Genomic DNA, 18108 nt, shown 5'->3' with positions numbered 1-18108 from the left:
TGGGTACTCCTTTGTAGGTGACTGTCCCCTTATCTCTTGCTGCTTCTAGGATTCTCTCCTTCATTTTAGTCTTGGCTAATGTAATTATGATGTGCCTTGGTGTGTTCCTTCTTGGGTCCAACTTCTTTGGGACTCTCTGAGCTTCCTGGATTTCCTGGAAGTCTATTTCCTTTGCCAGACTGGGGAAGTTCTCCTTTATTATTTGTTCAAATAAGTTTTCCACTCGTGGCTGTTTCTTTTCCCCTTCTGGTACCCCTATAATTTGGATGTTGGAACGTTTAAAGATGTCCTGGAGGTTCCTAAGCCTCTCCTCATTTTTTTGAATTCTTGTTTCTTCATTATTTTCTGTTTGGTTGTTTCTTTCTTCCTTCTGGTCCACTCCCTTTCTTTGAGTCCCAGCTTCCTTTCCATCACTATTGGTTTCCTGTGCATTTCCCTTCATTTCAATTAGTTTAGCCTTCATATGTTCCTCTAATTTGTGACTAAAATCAACCAGTTCTGTGAGCATCCTGATCACTAGTATTTTGAACTGTGCATCTGATAGGTTGGCTACTTCTTGGTCACTTAAAAATATTGGCTCTGGGGTTTTGATCTGTTCTTTCATTTGGGCCCTTTTTTTTTTGTCTTGATGCACCTGTTATGTAGTGAGGGGCAGAGCCTTAGGTGTTCACCAGGGCAGGGCAACCCAGTTGCTGGGTTGTGACTCTGTATGTGGGGGTGGGGTCAGAGAAGAAATGATGGCGCTTGCTCCACTCTCTCTCAATTTCAGTCCCCTCTGACACTTCCCACAAGCAAATTGGGCCCTTCTGGTGCTGGTTCCCAGGTGGGTGGTTCTAGGACCCTGTGGGTCTCTCCAACAAACTCTCCTGTAGGATGGGAATCTCTCCCGGCACCTCTACCCCCACAAATGTTTTCAATCGGTGTTTTTAGGCTCTATTTCCTGGCTCTGGGGCCCTGGGTTGTGAGATCTGTCTTGCTCCCCATTTTCTCCTGGTTTATCTGCGCACAAATGTGTGACCACGTCAGCCAACCACCTTGCGCATTTCACTGGGTCTGCTTGTTGCCCAGGATCTGCCAGTCCTTGCCCTTGTGCCTGGGGCCTGACAACCACCAGTTTTTTCTGCTGAGACCCCTCTCCACCGGCTGCTGACTCCTCCCCTCTTGCCAGTCTGGATGAAATTCTATACAGTTCAATTTTCTGTCAGTTCTGGTTGTTTTTTTCATTTCTAAATTTTTGTTGTCCTTAATTTGGGTTCTGTGAGGAGGCACAGTGTGTCTACCTATGCCTCCATCTTGGCCAGAAGACCACATTTTATCATTGTTGTGGTAATAGTAACCACTGTAATTATGCAAGCGCAATATACTCAAGGTATAAGACAAGTGAACAGAGCAAGTAAAACTGTATTTCTTTGCCAGTTATATGATTGCGGTACATAACATTCAAAACAAAACTGGGAATATATTATAAGCTTAAAATATATTTTTATTAAAAGAGGCAAACAAAATACAAAAAAAATTCTTATTAGAAAGTACTGGATGTACTGTGCTTTTAATGATAATTTGACATTGTATACATAGCATTTAATTTAGAATTGTAACTGATGTTTATGCTTTCATAAGAAATTAATACTTCTTGCCCTGGCTGGAGTGGCTCAGTGAATTGGGCGACCACCTGGGAACCAAAGGGTCACTGGTTAGATTCCCAGTCAGGGCATATGCCTGGGTTGCAGGCCAGGTCCCCAGTAGGGGGCGCATGAGAGACAAACACACATTGATGTTTCCCTCCTCTTCCACCTTCCCCGTGTCTAATAATAAATAAAATCTAAAAAATAATACTTCTTAGACAGAGTCTTGCAAGTTTATATTAAAAACCTACTTGAATCTTGAATGAGTTATACGTCATGAAGAAGACATCAGTTCTCAATTCCTTGTGACAGTTGATGTAGGGAAGCATTGCACTCAGTCAGTATCACTCACATTCTTTATGGGTGAGAGTTAGAAGAATTCCAGGAAGGTTTTGTTGCATTTTCTGGAAATCTAATAAATACTCTGTCAGTTTTGAAGGAAGTATTTTAGCTAAAGTATTTCATAGGAAACAAAACAATTTGCTTCATAGATTTATTAACTTTACAAAAATTAGAAACCTAGAATTATTACATTTGTACAAAAATAAAACTTAGAACTTAAAAGATAGCCAATAATATATTGATTATATTAAAATAATCTATCAAAATTTCTTCTTACACATATATCACAAAGAATTTTAATGAGTTTTGTTTATGATGTTAATGTTATTACCTAATGAAAGTACAAGATAGCTATGAAAGTATATATTTAGCTTTTACAATCTCCTACTTACTTTTGCTCCTACTTAATATGAGGCTTCTGTCCATTTAGTGATATTTTATTGCAATAAAACAGCAATTGACTGCTGTCCTTGAGATAGTAATAATTAATAATAGAACATCCCACTTGTTTCTCAGTTAAAAGTTATTTACTCCTATTTGTATAGTTAAAACTAATTCAGCTTCAAATCAATATAAGATTTTAGAAGATCAGTTATCTACATGTTCAATAGTAGGTTGAGGTATATCTGGTAAAATCATACTTTATAACATAAATTCTAAACTCTTATGGTTAAAAAGTTATTTAAGATTTATGTTCCTTCATCCTCACTTCAACACTTTAGGCAGATCCAGATTATCACTGTCAGTTATGTTTCTTCCTTTTTTCACTCCCATATTTACTACACACATACACAGTGGAGTATTGTTATATCCTTCTAATTACTCTAGTATATCTTTTTAATTCCATACTAACTATGAGTCCAAACTAATCTCCACAAAACACTCATTATATTACTTATGAAAAATTTCAAGGCCTTCTATTATCCATAGGATGAAGTCCATACCATCTACCTTGATATTTAAAGCTCATTTCATTCTGTCTCTAAACTACTTTTTAGCATTATCTTTTATTCTCAGCCAATAGGAACCCTTGGTTCCACTAAGAATATTAGACAGGATTTCAGTCTCTAAGATAACTTTTACTAAGCAAGTTTGACACTAAACTAGTAAAAAAAAAAAAAAAAAAAAAAAAACCTTTAGAGTCTATCAAATGAGTGTAAAAAAGTAAATGGAGCCCTGGCTGGCATAGCCCAGTGGTTTGAGTGCGGGCCTGTGAACCACACAATCGTGGTTCGATTCCCAGTCAGGGCACATGCCTGGGTTGCAGGTCAGTTCCCAGCAGGGGACCCACGAAAGGCAACCATACATTGATACTTCTCTCCTTCTCTCCTTCCCTTCCCTGCTAAAGATAAATTTTAAAAAGTAAATAGAGTAACATAATAATGAAAAAGGAATGACAGTGGGAAATACTAGAGGGAGTGTTGGGGCTGCTTCACTTTGGGACTCTGATATGTGACCTAGGATATAAGTAATGAGGAAAAGTCATTCATATGAAATTATGAGGTAAATAGACTTCCAGGTAGTAAGAACAGCAAAGAAAGGTCTCAAGGTAAAGTAAGAACATGTCCATGAACCCACGTTCAAGACACCAAAAGGCCAGCGTGCCTGCGACAGTGACAGTGACAGGGAGGGAGTGGGCAGGCCCTGGATCACACACCACATTGTAGGCTATGGTCTGTTTGTTCACAATCCACTGAAGGTTTCATACAAACGGTGATATGATCTGATTTATATTGTTTTAAAAAAGCATCTGTTGAAATGTTGAAAATGTTCTTTTGATTGTCAAGAATAAACAGACAAAATAGAAAACTGATAGTCCAAAGAAGAGATTGTAATGCTCTGGCCTTATAAGCTATTAGTGGAGATGTACCAGAGTGAAAATTTTGGAATTAATTATGGAAATGAGGCCAAAATACTTGCTAATGCATGAGATTGGGGAGTACAGAAAAATCACGGGAGAGGCAATTTTGCTCTACTCAAAACAGTGAGTTCAAAACTCTAAAGTGGCAATGAGCTTGATGTGTTTGAGAAATGCAAAAGCTAGTGTACATGGAGGCTGGCTGCACAATGTATGAGTGTTATAAATGAAAGGGGAAGGTCAGGTCAGGTCCTGCATGGCTTTGCAACCAGGCTAGTGTTAAAGGTAATTTATAGACAGGGTTTAATAAAAGAGAGTGTGCAGTCTGAGTTATGTTTTAAGTGATCACTTTGGCTACAGTATAGACAACAAATTACATGTAGAAGTGTAAAAGTGGGAGAAAGGAAATTGTGAACTGTTGGTAATCCTTTCAAGGAAAGGTAGGGTCTTGAGTGAAGTGGTAGTAATATTGTATGAGGGGGAGGCTCCCCAGAACAGAATTTATGTATAAAAAATAATATATTTATTCTTACAACTCAAACTTCAGTTACCTTCAGGGTACTCTCTGTTTGATGCAATGCACCTATCAAGATATTTTTTTCATTGCTCAAAACAGTTTTTGAAGTCCTTGATCTTGATACCTTCTAGTGATTCTGCCATTTTTTGTTTCACCTCTTACACCTCAGCAAAACAGTTCCCTTTGAGGTCTTTTTCATCCAGAAAAAACAAAAGAAAGTTTCACAAAGGTGAGAACAGGTGAATAGGGAAGGTAGGGCATGAGAGTCATCAAGTTTTTGGTCAAAAACTGCTGGATACTCAGCGTGGTGTGGGCAGGGGTACACATAAATCACCCATCATGAAATGAACAAACACATTGAGTCTTCAAAAACAATCCACTGAGGCTGAAGGCAACAATGTCACAACAAATGCCAGCTGGTACAGTGATACATGGGTTCCTGGAATACTCGCCTAGAGGGGGGAGCCTGTACCAAGGGTCCCACCCTCCAGAAGATAATTTCAATTTTTTTTTGCATCCCACCATGTAGAGGAGAATGAATAAAATAGATTCCAAACAGTTTCCAGAGTATGGGTCCACAAGCTCCGTTTTTTAAAAGTTAAGTTTGAGATGCTGAACTGTCTTACAAAAGAAGTCAAAGAATGAGTTACAATTAATTGTGAAAATCATAGATGAGCATTCAAAGTAGTAGATCTCATTTTAGCAGCCACCAATCTATACACAGAATTTTAAAACACCCTTTTTATGGAAGAGAAAAGAGAGTCAAGAACTAAGTTCTGGAGTAATCTACTGTTAAGAAGTGGGTCAGAGGAGTAGTGATGTGCAAAGATGGTATTTACACATGGTCAATGCTCAATAAGTGTTTCTTGAATTGCATTAGTGGTTGAATTATTGCCAGGTAAGTGGACTGCCTTGTTCACAGAGAAGGCCTTATTAGTGTGGTTGCCATTCAGGTAAGTGATGGTTGAACTCCCAACAGGATGTTACTTGTTTTGCAATTCAAAATCAGTAAAGTTTTGCAGTTTTACAAGTTTTCAGTTACAATTTTGTGTGTATATTATATGCAGACCTATAGTCACAAGGTAGTAAAATCACACTAATAGTAGCTTAGGGCAAAATGTGGAGGGTAAATATATAGATTCAAAAACACACCATGGAGAAGGCAAGGAGAAACTCACCAAATTAGATGTTTGTATTGTATGTATCCTCCTTTGTTTCTCTACCTGTAATCTTTATCTCACTTTATTTTCTCCTACAGTTTGAGTTAACCTTGTCTGGTAGGGAGCAACCATGGGTAACACCAGTTCTATACTTAGAATCCCTTAAATTCTCCTAACCTCAATTAACTTTACTATAAACTATAGTTTACAGAAATACTATTTGCATAATGATGAGAGATAGAACTAATTTTGAACAATTCTTGGTTTAAAGTCCATGGAAAAAAATCTTTTTCTTTGCCCTTGAGGAGCTTCTTGTCTAGTATAATTTATCTTATACTAAGATAAATTAGGACATTTGTTTTAAACAAAAATATCAAAATAAATTTTGGATATTCTTTCTGTTATTTCTTTAACAAATGTCTGACTATTTTTCATTGAGATGTTTTTGATATTGACTTAAAATAAAAAGCTTAATATTTTAGGGTTAGTTATTCTATAATTGTTATGACTATGTTGATGAAGAAAATTCCAAACCCAAAGCAAGGTTTAATGAGTTTATTTCAGCCAAGGCTGAAGGCGCACAAAGAAGCAAAATCTCAAAAGATTGAGAAAATGTTCCAGGAATTAGCAGTTTGGCAGTTTATTCTATACATTAGAATCAAGAAAGGAGATATAGGAGATTACATGAAATCTGTTAGTGGTAGATTAAGACTGCAGGAGAAAGTAAAGCAGGGAAAGATCTAGGATTAAATTTAAAAATAAGAAAAATGGAAAGATACATATTGGTTTTACACTGGTGGATGTTAAATGTATGTTATTTCAACTACGTAGTCTACAGAGGTAGGGGAGTAAAAATAATAATGAGAAATGTTGGGATGGTCTTGCCTCAGTCCCGGGGAAGACATCATTCTGACATTTCAAATACGTTACCCCAAATGCACAGAGACAATGGGCAGGGCTTGCTTAAGGAGTAGATAAATCTACCATGTAAGCCTAGGACATGACTTCATGCTATGACATGCCCAATTAGGAATTTTTATGATCAGAACATCCTGTGTAGTTACCTTTAATTATTGACCTTCTCAGGCCTGCCAGGTAGCCCCCTTCTGGTTCACAAATATATTTTTGCATTCATCATCAGTTCAACTCTAAGAATTCTGTGTCCTGCAGTCCTTATAATAGAAGTTCTCACTCCTGAGACACAGAAAAGATGCGGTTTGCTGCTATGGAAATCCTACTGAGACTCTAAAATATTTTAATATCTCTGCAAAAGAAAGCATAAACGACAACATAGGGTGATTTTATCTTTAAATCACTTGATACAATATTGAATCATCTACTTTGGTGCTGTCCTTTTGTTCAGAACTAGAATGTATCTATAAGCCTTACTTTCTTTATAGCAAAATTGAGTTACACATTGAAATAAAATTAAAACATTCTTTCCATCTGAGAGCTTGGATCCTCCTCTACTATTGAAAAACACCTGCTGAGAAAGTTGAGCTCCATGACAGAACCACTTGAAGAAATAATTTATTCTGAGTGTTTGTGAATCTTCCAGTGATTTCCTGTAATGACTTAGGTGGAGTAATATAAGATAATTAAGAGTTATTTATGAGAAATTTTTAAAGTATCTTGAGGCAACCTTGAATATGTTAATTTTTGCTGGTGGAAAATTAGGCTTACAACATATATAATATTTCCACCTGCTGAGGAAGCTATTGACTTTAAGCCAGATGATCCAGCTTATGATAAAGAAAACGTAGAAATAAAAAGCACTGAATCATGTTATAGCAGAAAGCATCCTTGAATTTTGAGTAAGAAGACTCAAATTTTTAGGCTTAGCACTGCTGTGTGACTTTGATTCAAGGCCCTGAATTAATATGTGTCTTTTTAGGAGCCTCTGAGACTCAGGAAGCCATATGGAAAATATGTGTGTATGTGTAGCATTGAACTTCGATTCCAGTTGTCACTGTCATGTTTACAACAGGAAAAGGCTTGATGAACTGAAAATCAACAACTTCTGTATACGCCAAAACCCCCTAAGACTGCAGGGCATACGGCCAGTCTGACATCTGGAGAGACAGGTGAATCCAGAGAATTGCAGTCAAGATCTACATGAGCAGAAGCTATTACAATAATAAATTGGTAAGAAAACATTCATGGTAAGTTTTACACGTTGCTGGAGACTGAGAGAAGGCTAATTTAAAAGTGGGAAACTGTTGGGAGCCACAATCTTAGGGGAGACTACATACCAGTTTCTCACTGTGAAGATTTCAGAAAAATTTCCTGGCAGAGGGAGGGAAAGAATGAGCATGGCAAAATGTGTTCAGAATTTTCCCCACGGCAAAGACCTACCTTCCAGAAAAAAAAAAAAGGACTTTTATGAGAGCCTTATTCCAAGAGGAGGAAGGGTGTTCCTCTAGGCTTATCAACCTCCAGATCTGCTGTCTCACCTATGGGGAAAAAATTCAGCAGAAGTCAGGACTTTAAGCGGGTAGGTGGAAAAGACGGGGAATGAAGTAGGGACTGAGGGCAAGAATGTCACACCACTGGAAGTACACAGCCCGAATGCAGAGATCCACTAAAACGATAAGATTTACTCTAGTTATAGAATGAAAAAAAGGAAAAAAAATAAACAGAACAAAAAAGATCATAATTAGAATGCCAGAGGAGGAATAAGAGATAAAGAGAAAAGGGAACAGAAGAAAGACTTGAAGTAATAATAGTTGGAAATTTTCCAGAATTAATGATAAACATTAAACCACAAATCCAGGAAACTCAGAAAACACCTAACTGAATGCTTACTGAACATTAAGAAAGAAAACAAACAAAAAAATGTAGCCGTGTCATACTTGACCTGCAGAAAACCAAAGAAAAGGAAAAATTATTGAAGGAAATTGATGAGGCAAGGAGAAGTATCTTACCTGTGGAAGGAGAATAAGAATTTCACTAGGTTTTTATATGACAACATGCAGGCAGTAAGAGATTTACATAATATATTGAACATATTGAAAAAAATAAAAAACAAAACTCCTAACTAGAATTCTATGTTTATTGAAATGATCTTTTAAAAGTGAACACAAAATAAGGACTTTCTTAGATAAACTAAAATTAATGTATTTATTGCCAGCAGATATGCAGATTGGTACAGCCACTGTGGAAGGCAGTATGGAGGTATCTCCGAAAATTCAAATTGGATCTGCCTTTTGACCCAGTGATCCCTTTTCTGGGAATATATCCAAAGGAATCCAAAACACTAATTTGAAAAAACATAAGCACCCCTATGTTCATTGCAGTGTTACTTACAATTGGCAAGTGCCCACCAGTAGATGAGTGGATACAACAACTATGGGGTGGTTACCTGATGGAATACTACTTGGCCATAAAAAGAAGAAAGTTTTACCCTTTGTTACAGCATGGATGAACCTGGAGAACATGATGTTAAGTGAAATGAGTCTGTCAGAGAAAGACAAATATCATATGATTTCACTCATATGTGGGATCTAATGAACACAGTGAACTAACAAGCAATATAGAGACTTACCCATAAATAGAAAGCAAAATGACAACTAAGGGGGGAGAAAGTTAGGGGATGGAGGGATTGAGGGGAAAAAAGGATCCATGGACACGGACAACAGTGCGGTGATTGTGAGGGGCAGGGAGGTATAACGGGACTAAATGGTAGTGAAAATAAATACAATATAAATCAAAAAAGAAAAAATAATATAGAACTCATAAAAAAGAGCATCAGAGAAGGAATAAATGAAGATAAAATATTTTTATTCTTAACCTAAAATATAACTACTTGTTTAAAATAAGAACATAATGATGTATTTTGTCATTATAGCAGATAGAAAAATTAAGTTTGTGAAAGCAACATTGTAAGAATTGGGAATATTGAGGAATAAGACTCCTACATTACATGTAAGGTAGTGAAGTACTCTTTGAAGGTGAACTTAGATTAGTTTAAAGTATATATTATAAAGTCTGGAGGAACTATTAATTTTTAAAGTATAATTGGCATACTAAAAGAGGGAATAAAATAGGAGTATATAAATTGCTCAATTAAAATCAGAAAAGGGAGAATATGAAAAGGTACAAAAGAAAATAGTTTAAAAAATGGTACTGTAATTCAACTATATAAGTAATCACTGGACCTTTTAATGGCCTAAATACAGCAATTAAAATAGAATATTAGAATGGATTTAAAACCCAAAGTATATGCTGTCTACAAGAAACTCACTTAAAATACAATTTTGTGAATCCACAGGAACAAGTATAAAGGACACATGAACAAAAACTAACAGGGGTGGAAATGGGAGGGAGGTGGGGAGCACTGGGGAGGGCAGAGGGCTGGGATGGGAGTAAAAGACAGAAAACCATACTTGAACAATAATGAAATAAAAAATACAGTTTTGAATCTTCTAATGTCATTTCAATGATTCAGACAAGGATAATCAATGAAAGCTAAAATCACTGGTGAAATGTTGGATTAGAGTATACTTACAAGATCTCAAGGTATCACTACACAATTCAGCTACCAAGGAAAAAAATGTGTCTTCACAGTGGAGAGATCAAGGTGTTACTCTTGGCTTTGCTGTAGCAGAAAGACCTAAGATCATATGACTCCAGCTCTGATATAGTAGGAGACACTCAACGTCACCCATGCACCAGCCTTATCAAAAATATTTGACCTAAATCAAGTCATAAACATACTTATTAAAACAAAGCATGGGTTGTTCTGCAAGGAGAAAGGCCTGGAAACTCTAGTGCTTTTACAGGTGAAAAGGATATAACCAATTTTAATTCACTAAACTTGACTAAATTCTCAGTGGAGTTAAATAAAGCCAAAACAGATATTTTTGCTACAACTGAGGAAATTTTGCATGTTACTTCATGACTTTGAATTAATGCTAATTGTATTAAGTGTAATACATTACTGTTGGGGAGGAAATATCTTTGTCTTAGATGATGCCATGCTGAGGTAGTTAGGAGTGAAATGTCTTGCTTCTTGAAGCATTCATTTGGAAAAAGAACTAGAGGAAAATGAAGCAGAAAAACAGGATGTCAATAATTGCTCAATGTTGGTGATGGGTATACAGGTGTTCATTGTACTGTCCATTCAACTTTTCTGAGCATTTGAAATTTTTCAAAATAAAGAAAAAAATTTAAGTTGAAAGCAGACCTCTAAATTGAAGCATGTTTTTAATCTTTGACGGCTGATTTCTCATTTAAATGAATTTGACACAGGTCCAAACTAATTATCAAAGCATAAGCCTTTTGAAGGGTACCGTTAATTGAAATTTGGAGCTGTAATACTAACTATTCAGAGTGAAGTGGCTATATAATGAGCAACTTGCTTTTTTTTACAGGGTCTGATCCATATTATTTCAAGGGTTTTTTTAATTGAAAACATCAAGGTTTCATTTAATTGTATAAATTATGCCCTTCGCCTTAGAAACTATAACAAAATGGATGCAAAATAAATTACAATATTGTCAGAATCAACCATTAAACAGTGGGATAGAGGCATCATAAAATTAGCATGTTTAGCTAATCATTTTAGTATCATCTGCTAATTTCACATAGATCGTATACACAGATTTTTTCCCAAAGGATCCTTACACAAACCCTTAATTCATATTGTGCTTTGTAACACTTGAAATCAAAGTTCTGAAAGAGAAAATCCTCACTTCACAAAAAGAAATTGGGAGAATCGTGGCTTGTTTGCCTCGAATCCATATTCACAAAGAAAATGGATACTAGGCAGAATAGGTGTTATTTCCTTTAACTCTTATAACTTGGAATACTTCCAAATGATAAGTGATCTCAAATTGCTCAAAATAGCATGTATTTAGTGAAATATTGTCAGAAGATATTTCTTTTCTCTCTCCTTTTTCCATTCACACAAATATTAAATAAAATGGTTTTGTTATACAAAGAAATGTGTGCAGTTTTCTAAGTGTACCATGATGGTAGAGGTTAAATTTTTCTGACAGTCTCTCAAGTATTTTCCCTAATTTGCAGCCTACAAAACAAGTTTGTCACTTTTTTGTATCCACAATGTCAATCATTTTATTAGGTGCTCAGTAAGTATGCATTATTAAAAATGGAGTGTATAGATAGAATAATTTTCTTAATAGATAGTACCTCCTTGTTTAATGCCCTTCTGAGTAAAATTTCTCAACTGGTTCATGATTCCTTCCATCCCTCCTTCAGTAGATATGTATTGAAACCCTAATACATGTTGGATTCTGTGTTCCCTTCTGGATTTACGGAAATTATTGAGTCATGTTTTGTGCCCTCTAGGGGATTTTTAATCTATGGTAGAGACATGAAAACATATTTTTAAGAAAGCATTGCCTTATAATAGTGATAAAGTAATGATTTGCAATGAGTCACGAGAACACAAAGAAGAGAGATGGTTAAGGCAGAGCAGTTAGACTCCAAAACGTATCTCTTCCAATCATTAGAGGAAAAACATTTTTCTTATTAAAGATACACAGTACACTTTGGAGATGGTTGAGAAAATAAAAATCTAAACTAAAGATTGTTGGGATCCATCACTTAATAACCTTCATTTATCTCAATTAGCCTAAGTTAATTTTTTCTATTTTTGTCAAAAACAGTTTATTTTTAGAAATTTCTGTTGAAAATAAATATGCTTGAAACTTCCAAATTTCTTTAGATTATTTGCTTGAAAACTAGATACTTTTCCTGTTTAATTAGCCATGCCAACATTACTGTACTAGTGAGGTCAGGTGAAAAGCAGAGGTCTCTGCTCATAAAAGCTCTTTAGGTTCTACGAAAACATCAGGTATTCTTCTCATTATAAAGATCTGTATTAGAATAAAACCATGTAAATGTAAATTTCACATGAACTAGATAGTCAAAAGAGTATATTTAAAAGCTTGGGTCAAAAGGAAATTCTGTGGGCTTAAATTCTAGGTTATAGGAAAGTACTCCTAGTTATCACAAAACGTCAAGCATTCAAATAAAATGAGTCATGCTTATTAATAATTCTATGGGAATGAAGATGCTTAAGTTTGGCTATTGCTTCTATAATTTTTTCTCGTCTTAGAGAATGAGCTTTCCATAACTTGTCAGAAGACAATTTTCACCTGTGTCTGGAAATCCATCACCACATGCCCACTCCGAGACCTTAATTCCAGTAGTTTGAAACTGCCAGCCTAAGACTGATTTCTCCCAAATCTACTCTCAGCTCTTGATTATCTCAGGACCAAAATCCACGAGTCCCTGCTTCCTGGTTGACATTTCTACTTGTACATCCTGCAGTCACCTAATTGTCAGTTTGAGCAAGAATTGTCACTTGCAAGAAACAGAAGCCAACTTTGGATCATTTAGATATCCAGTAAGCTTTCTGAAACAGCTAGAGCAACAGGATTGAGGTCCAACAGCCAGGAGTAGTTACTAAAGCCGGGGCGCGGAATGATTCCTCTGTCAGCACAACTGAGCACTAAACACCAGGCAATAGTTTTGCACTGAACAATCGACCTGACAATTTCTGCCCTGCTACCACTGCCCCTCTGTTCCTAGTACTATTAATACCATCGCTACTGCTACTGTTGCTGCTACTAGTAACAGTCCTGCACCTGGAGGAGAGACAGAGAGACTGGCTGATCAACCCTACTGCTGGTTATTTGTGCCATCGGCTACAGAACAAAATTCACTGGAAAAAAAATTTCTGGAACCAAGATCACATGCCTGTTCCCTGTTCTATTTAAAGCAAGCTGAGAAAGGGTCTACTTCAATGTCCAAAGTTGACTTTATTAACATCCCGGCTCTTTTCACCTTACATTTTATTTCTCCAAGTCCTAGCACCTCTCAGGTGCTCACTTAAGCTATAAACTTGGAACCCAACTTTGGCTCTTCACTCCCCCATTTTCAAACATTCCTGGTCCTATATATCAATTTTCTTCATATTTGTCAATTCTACCTTTTTCTTTGCATACCCACTGTTACTGTTAATTCAGGCCTCTGAATTTTTCATTTGGATACTGTAATAACTTATTAGCTTGTTTCCCTACCTCCAGTAAGTAAGCAATTCGTTCTCCACATGACAAAAATGCTCTTTCTAAAATGAAGATCTCTCCAAGTTTTCTCATGTGTTCTAATGCTTTCATTTCTCTACTGGCTTCAATGAAGAGATGAAGGTGCCTAGAAAGTCTATATTCAAACTGTTGTTATCTGGTTCCTACCTGTCTCTTCCACTGTGTCACTACGACGACATCACTACCATCATCATTACTATCACAGACATATGTAAGTTCAAAGTATGTGGACGTACATACAGTTCCATCCCCATCATGGATATAACTATAACAAAACAAAATGAAGCTAAATTTTTTACTGACAAAATTAAAATACAATAGATGACAAAAATTTTAATGACAAAATTTTAAAATATAATAAAATTAAGTAATACAGATAACTGCCTATGTTTTAATTCATTTCTGAGAGGAGGTCTCAAGCAATGAACTGGAAATTCCAGAAAAAAGAACCTTGATCAGCTTTGATGGGGGATAGGCATACTATGTTTTCCATTTTATTTGTTTGTTTTACTTTAATTAGAAATTACCAATACAATGTCAAGTCATCTTTCACCTGATCTTGAAGAACATAAACTTAAAATTTTTGAATAAATAGGACTCAGTACTGGGAATGGTTTTGTTATACCAAGGAACGTATTAGAGGCTTGAGGTCAGAAATCCAACTGGATCAAAAAGCTACGGTACATTTACACAATGGAATTCTATGCTTCAGAAAGGAAGAAGGAACTACTACCCTTTGCAACATCATGGATGGAACTGGAAAGCATTATGCTGAGCGAAATAAGCCAGGTGGTGAAAGACAAATACCATATGATATCACCGTTAACAGGAATCTAAACAACAAAACAACCAAGCAAGCAAAATATGACCAATGACACTCAAATACGGAATAGGCTGGCAGGGTCCAGAGGGGAGAGAATCACAGGGGAAAAGGAGAAGGACTCACATGAACAAGTATAAAGGACACATGGACAATAACTAAGGGTGGGGGACAGAAATTGGAGGAAGGTGGGGAGCACGGGGCGGGGGGCGGGCAGGGCTGGGAATATAAGACAGAAAGCTGTACTTGAACAAGAATTAAATTTTAAAAAATATATTTAAAAAAAAGAAATCCAAATTTTGGCTTTTAAGATTACCACTTACCAGTAATCTTAGAACATTTCTAACTTCAATTAGAAAATTACATAACAATGCCTCTCTCAGAAATAAGGTAAGATTATGAAAACACGCAGCATAGGATTAGGTTAACAGAAGCTCAGCAAATTGCTACTGTCCCTGTTTTCTGTGTCCAGCCATTAAATTTTAATATGGATATAATTTTGATAGTGATAGTAATAGTAATCAATATGATTGAGAATGTCCTATGTGCCTTTAATCTGAGAGCTTTCTGCATATAACTTAATTTAATCCTTACAACAGCCATGGAAGGGCTGAATCAAAGAATGGATTAATCATAAAGAATTTTTTAAAGTATATTGCACATTTGTGTTATTGTTTCATATGTACTCACAAAATTATGAACTGATTTTGGAAAACTAAATATGATCAGTAAAGTCAACATTCAGTTTGCACAGAAGTCTACCCCCAATTGAAACATGATGGAAACCGTTTGCACTTTTAAGGTGTGGTTCTTATTAAGTGATGTGATATTAAAGGGCAAATGATTTTCTCTTACCCTGAATCTAGGTTAAAAGAGACAAATCTCTTTGCATTCTAATTTTACAGACAAGCAGGCTTATTCTCTTAGTCTCTTTCAATGAGTAAGGTCTGGAAGATCCTGGCTTTATATAGTAGTCTCAGTGTCAAATTCACCCATTGTTCAGAATTAAGAACCAAGATTCTTTCTTAAAAATATTTTATTTATTTTTAAAGAGAGATAAAGGGAGGGAGGAAGAGAAGTAGAGAAACATCAGTGTTTCCTTGAACAGGGTCCTTGCACGCCCCCAGCTAGGGACCTGGCCCACAACACAGGCATGTGCCCTAACTGAGAACTGAACCTGCAACCTTTTCGTTTACAAGATGACACCCAACTCACTGAGCCACACCAGCCAGGGCAAGAACCAAGGCTCTTGCAAAGGAACCAACAACCTCAGATTGATAGGATTCACATGTTAGATATAATACAGCTTTCCAAGTTTCTTTCTTTCTTTCTTTTCTCTGTTGTCTATTTTCCCCCTTTAGGACATTTAGAGTTTTTCTTTACTTTTTTTTGTGAGGACAGCAATACAATAAAAAGATATGTGAGGTTTTTTTCCTACTATTTATAGTTAAGATACCTGGTCTGGACTATTGCTGGTAACAGGAGACAATATTAGTTTTTCTTTTAAAACAGACTGTACTGAGAGCAGAACAGAAAAATAGAGAATTAATGAGAATAAAACCAGAATTAACATAACTTCTTTGCAATGTACTTATTTGTTTTATTAAATTTATCACTTATTTATATATTTACTTTTTAACATTTTAAAAGCGATTTCATTGAAATGTAGTAGACATTAAGACATAGGGGGAAAGCAGGAAGGAACAACTATAAAGGACACATGGACAAAACCAAGGGGGGTGGAATTAAAGGAGGGAGGTGGGGAAGGTTGGGGTGGGGAGAGTGGTCGGGGATAAATGCAGACAACCATACTTGAACAACAATAAAATAATTTTTAAAAATTTTAAAATAACAAAGACATACAATATATAAGTTAAATGTACAGTTCCTGATTAAATAAACTCATCCATGAAAATAGCACCCCAACAGTAAAAACTACCAAAGCCCTAGGCCATTCCATGCAATGTTATTATTGTCAATATGCACTTGGACTTACAAAATATATATGCCTTCTGTTGGTTAGTCTTCATTAAATCCTATGTCACTGACTTTCATCTGCAATATTTTCCTGTTGTCTAAAAAGCACCCTTTTGTATTTCTTTGTGTGAACCTAAAGCTGCTCTAAAAATAGTCTTAAAATAAGAGTAAGAAATTAAAAAGTTGATTGGAGGAGTACGTGAAATAGACATCTAGTTACTTCACTGACTTAATTTAAAATTAGCCCATGAAGAAAGCGTTTTCATGAGGCCGTCTCCCTAAGGCAGATTGTGGAGAATTTCTTCTTTGGGGTTGGTCAGTTCCTTGAGAAAAGGGTTTTTCCATGTGCTGGTTAGGAGAGTGGAAATCCAGTGGGTGGACTTGCATTGAGCTGCTTCTTCTCTGGGAGCAGAAATGTGAATAAGGAGTAAAGTAATTGATCATTTCTTTGCCAACTTTCACCAATTCATAGTGCTGGATATTGAGGAGTTCATTGAGGAGTCCATGAGTACTTATCCCTCAATTTCTCCAACAAATTATTTTTGTCTCTCTGTGAACTGGAGAAAAAGAGGAAAAACAAGAGATAGAATGATTCCTGCATAAAACAAAGATCTCCTGACCCATATCTGAGGATTATTTATCAGTTTCACTATAATCTTCTCCTTACAGTTCTAACTCCCTATAAACCTTCTAACATCCCATAAATAAGATTCTGCTGTTCAAATATCTTCTTTCTGCTTGTACCACATGCTTAGCCTCAAACAATTCCAAAAAATATTGTCTGAATCCTTCTCTCAAACATTTTTTCCTTCATTGGTCTCTTTCTGCCTTTCAATTTTCTTTTGGTCTTCTTTTCTAAAACTGATGGCAAATAGGTTCCGTAACAAATACCCCTTGCAATAAAGTGTAAAGGCTGTTTGAACACTGCGCAGAGAGGGGTTTTAAGGCCAATTTCAGTTTAAGAGAAAAGAGTTCTGGAGTTGACGAGTCGTGTTTTCGGTGGTCTACAGAATGGAGAATCTGGTGCAAACATTGTGTTTGCTGATACTAATATAAACTTTCACTCCAGAATATAAATACTTCTCAGTTTAACCTTCCCTGTTTCTCTTCCCCCATTTATGACACTGACTTATTTATTTAACTAACAAAAACCTTCTTTATCACAAAGTGGAAGGACATGATATTACCTCATGTACAATGCAACTGCATCGCATATGCATTGTGACACGATACTTCACTATGGACTCCATAGGATACTGTGAAAATCAAATGAGATAACATGTATAAGAATGACACGAAACTTACCATCTTGGAGAATTATTATATGCTTTTTAAGGCAAAGATATGTCATGAATTTTATTTTTCTCTAAGCTGTACCTAGAACAAAGCTTTGCATATAATAGAAGTACAATAAATGATTATTTAAATGGAAATGTCCCACTAACTTTCTCTGTAAAACCCTTTCCTGATTAGTTTGATATGGACATTCAATGTGTGTGTTGGGGGGTGAGGAGGTGGATGTTGTATATGTGTGTTTGTGTTGTGTGGGTATGGGTGTGTTGTGTGTGCATGTTGTCTGTGTGTGTGTGTGTGTGTGTGTGTGTGTGTGTGTGTGAAGCAGCAGAGGCTATAACTTCACTAGGCCAAAATCAGTAAATTGTCACTTTGAAAAGTCACATATAATTGATAATGGTTTGGGCATTTCTCTTCTCTAATATAACCTTGGGAGAAAGGAAC

General features: G+C 36.0%; 1 long non-coding RNA gene across 2 annotated transcripts in view; it reads right to left on the bottom strand.

Moving 5' to 3' along the window:
• Positions 1 to 17639, bottom strand: part of LOC118978469 (uncharacterized) — a 28955-nt gene extending 11316 nt beyond the window's left edge. The window contains exons 1-3 of one of the 2 annotated variants that reach the window (XR_005064712.1): positions 17559 to 17639; positions 16592 to 16773; positions 7858 to 7955 (exon numbers count right to left, since the gene is read on the bottom strand). This is a non-coding gene — a long non-coding RNA (uncharacterized LOC118978469). Of the gene's footprint in view, positions 1 to 7857; positions 7956 to 13550; positions 13615 to 16591; positions 16774 to 17558 lie in introns of those variants that run through there. The other variant, XR_005064713.1, reaches the window with a different exon arrangement.
• Between the last annotated feature and the right edge of the window lie 469 nt (positions 17640 to 18108).

The sequence above is a fragment of the Sturnira hondurensis genome, unplaced genomic scaffold, assembly GCF_014824575.4.
Source record: "Sturnira hondurensis isolate 20B ecotype Veracruz unplaced genomic scaffold, ASM1482457v3 Scaffold0021795, whole genome shotgun sequence".
Classification (NCBI taxonomy): domain Eukaryota; kingdom Metazoa; phylum Chordata; class Mammalia; order Chiroptera; family Phyllostomidae; genus Sturnira; species Sturnira hondurensis.
Note: the sequence above shows the minus strand (reverse complement) of the source record. Positions and strands in the feature narration are given on the sequence as shown.